Here is a 3,382-nt window from a genome sequence, read left to right as displayed (position 1 = left end):
ACCTACTGTGTGCCAGGCACCGCACCAGGCAGTAGGAATTCCTAGATGATTAACGTTGTCTTGAAGGAGCTCGCAGGCTGGGAGAGGGGACACATACAAAACCAAACTACTTCTTGGTAGTATTGTGAGTGATCTGGTAAAAGAATACTCATGGCCAGAGGTTTGGGGGGGGAGACACAAAAGATGGCCCATTGGCCTAAACTTGAATTTCCAAGAAGGTTTCCTAAAACAGATGATTCTTGAATGGAGTCTTGGAGGATACTACACTTGATCTTAGCCAAAAGGCCGAGAAGCGATTGAATGGAGTCTTGGAGGATAAATAAGAATTGCAAGATACAGAAGTGTTCAAAGAATGTTTCAGATACCGAGAACTGTGTGGGCAAAGAATGATACCAAGAGGGCTGAAGACAAGAGCTTGGATTTTATTCCGTAAGCCTTTGTGCATCATGGTACACATGGTAAATGACACCTGTGTGGGATACGGAGGTAGATAAACGAGGCTGCTCACACCCGGGACACCCCTGGAGCCAAAGGGATCAATATTTCCATACACACGTAATCCAACCCAGCATCCTGGTGGGGAAGGCCCACTGAAAGAAATAAGGATCCATTGAAAGCGCTGAAGGAGGGTTATTACACAGTCAGAATTGTAGTTTAAATGGCTCACGCTGGCTGCAGTGCAGAAATTGGATTTACTTAGGATTTGACCACAACAGATTAGGCAAAGGCTGATGAGGATGGGAGCTGGGTCAGTGGTCATATGGATAAAGAGAAAGGGACAAGTTCAAGAAACATTAAGGAAGAAAAATTGGCCTAATTTGGTGATTTTCTACATGGAGGAAATGAGGGAGAAAACATGGTCTAGAGCAGCTTTCTGGTTTCTAGCCTGGATATTGAATGAATGTGTAAATACATAAATCTACTTTGTCCAAAAGATTAAGATCTTTCCCCGTTAACCACATCACACGTAGAGAACTAGAGGGCCTGCTTGCTTGTTTTTTAAGACTTCCTATTTCAGACAAGCAAAGAAAATACTGAGGGCTTTTGGCATCCTCTCTTCCTTCCCCAAGTCCTATCTGACTACCAGAGCCAATACCCTTAAAGAAGGTGGGACGAATTGAGAGAGTAGCATTGACATATATACACTACCATGTGTAAAACAGATAGCTAGTGGGAAGCAGCCACATAGCACAGGGAGCTCAGCTCGGTACTTTGTGACCACCTAGAGGGGTGGGATAGGGAGGGTGGGAGGGAGACACAAGAGGGAGGGGATATGGGGATATGTGTATACGTACAGCTGATTCACTTTGCTGTACAGCAGAAACTAACACAACATTGTAAAGCAATTATATGCCAATAAAAAAAATAATAATTAAAAAAAAAAGAAATTTGGTTTCCTGTGTGACAGCCTGATATTAAACTCTCTTTAGCTTGGGGACAGCTCGCCATCTGTCACCGTCTTTGCTTCCATTCTTCCCAAGACTTCAGGTCTCAAGATAATGGTGTGGGTCTCAAATCTTTCAGATGACCTTGAGATTAATAAAGTTAGTCACTTAGGCATTATTGATTCATCATGTCATAGCTCTCGAGAGCACATTTCTGAATTGTTCTAAATCAGGGTGTCTTTAAACACACCAAACGGTATCATCAACGTTTCCTGGAAGATGCAGAAAAAAGTTCAGAAAACCACACTGGTACATGTACCCTGGGTCCATTAGGTCTTTTTCATGTCCCTGGCAGGCTGGACCTCAAATAACACTAGCCAATTCTGGATGCTCCAAGAACTGCACAAGATTCTCCTCCTATAAAACAAACTTATGTTTCTTACATAACAACAAATGCAGTGTGTGGATCTTGTTTGGATCAGACAATGGGAGAAATTTTATTATGGACTGGATATTAGATGATATTCAGGAATTATGGTTAATTTGGATAGGTGTGATTATAATATGGTAATTATATTTAAAATGTCTATCACTGATACATCCTGAAACATTTATGTGACACCTAGGATTTGCATTAAAAAACTCTACCCAAAAAAGAAAAAAGAAAAAGAAGAAAGTTGGGGAGTAAATGAAGACAGACCCACTGATCTACAGAAGATGCATAATAGAGGTATGGCGAATTATTATGTTTTCTCTCTACCTATGTGTATGTGAGAAAATTTCCACTTTGTTCTGCTTCTACTTCAGGCATTGATCACCTATTAGATTTCTCAGCATCATGCTTATGCCAGTTTGTTTTAGCAGTGAAGTGGGGCTGTGTAAAAGGCAGATTCTTTTCCAAAGCATTAACCTTGTTGCCATAATATAATAATCATAGATACCATTTAGTGTTTATTACATTCCAGATACTGAGCTAATCATTTTGTATACACTAATTTATTCAATCCTCACAATAAATCTGTGTTTAAGAGCATAAAGAAGAGGGACTTCCCTGGTGGTCCAGCGGTAAAGAATCTGCCTTCCAATGCAGGGGACGTGGGTTCGATCCCTGGTCGGGGAACTAAGATCCCACATGCCACAGGGCAACTAAGCCTGTGCGCCACAACTACAGAGCCCACGTGCCCTAGAGCCTGCACGCCACAACTAGAGAGAGAAAACCCGCACGCCACAACTAGAGAGATGCCCACGTGCTGCAAAGAAGAGCCCATGCGCCGCAACGAAGACCCGACGCAGACAAACAAATAAATACTTTTAAAAAAAAAGAAAACAGCGTAAAGAGGAGCTCAGGTGCTGACTTTAGATAGCTCTTCCAGGACCACAAAAAAATTTTTCTAAACAAACTAAAAAATCCTGAAGAGTCTCTGAGGTAGTTTTCTATGAATTGCTCTAATTTCTATCTATATTTTTAAAGATACACACAAAAAAATATTATGATAATAATGCGTAAAACATATTGAGTGCTTACAATGTACTAGTCTCTGTTCTTTTTTTTAATGTGTCTATAATTTTTATTTTTTTAATATTTATTTATTTATTTTTGGCTGCACCTGGTCTTCATTACGGCATGCGGACTCCCAGTTGCAGCACGCATGTGGGATCTAGTTCCCCAACCAGGGACTGAACCCAGGCCACCTGCATTGGGAGCACGGAGTCTTACCCACTGGACCACCAGGGAATTCCCTACTAGCCTCTGTTCTAATATGCACTTTGTATGTACTATCTCACCTGATTCGCACAACAACCTATAACGTAGTATAGTGGATGAAGTGCACTGGGAGCTCCAACCAAATGCTTCCCTGCATCCATGTCTGTCACAGCTCTTGCCATCAAGAGGTGGAATGCATTTCCCATCCCTTGAATCTGAGCTGACCTTGTGACTTGCTTTTGTCTATAGAAAGTGGTCAGTAGAAGTAAGGATGGGCCAGTTCCAAGCCTAG

General features: G+C 41.6%; 1 pseudogene; it reads right to left on the bottom strand.

Annotated features, from left to right (window-relative positions):
• Window positions 1–213: 213 nt before the first annotated feature.
• LOC114238497 (U2 spliceosomal RNA) lies at window positions 214–297 on the bottom strand (annotated as a pseudogene).
• Between the last annotated feature and the right edge of the window lie 3,085 nt (window positions 298–3,382).

Source organism: Balaenoptera acutorostrata, chromosome 18 (genome assembly GCF_949987535.1).
Source record: "Balaenoptera acutorostrata chromosome 18, mBalAcu1.1, whole genome shotgun sequence".
In the NCBI taxonomy this organism is placed as follows: domain Eukaryota; kingdom Metazoa; phylum Chordata; class Mammalia; order Artiodactyla; family Balaenopteridae; genus Balaenoptera; species Balaenoptera acutorostrata.
The sequence above is the reverse complement of the archived record's forward strand: the minus strand, read 5'-3'. Positions and strand labels throughout refer to the sequence as shown.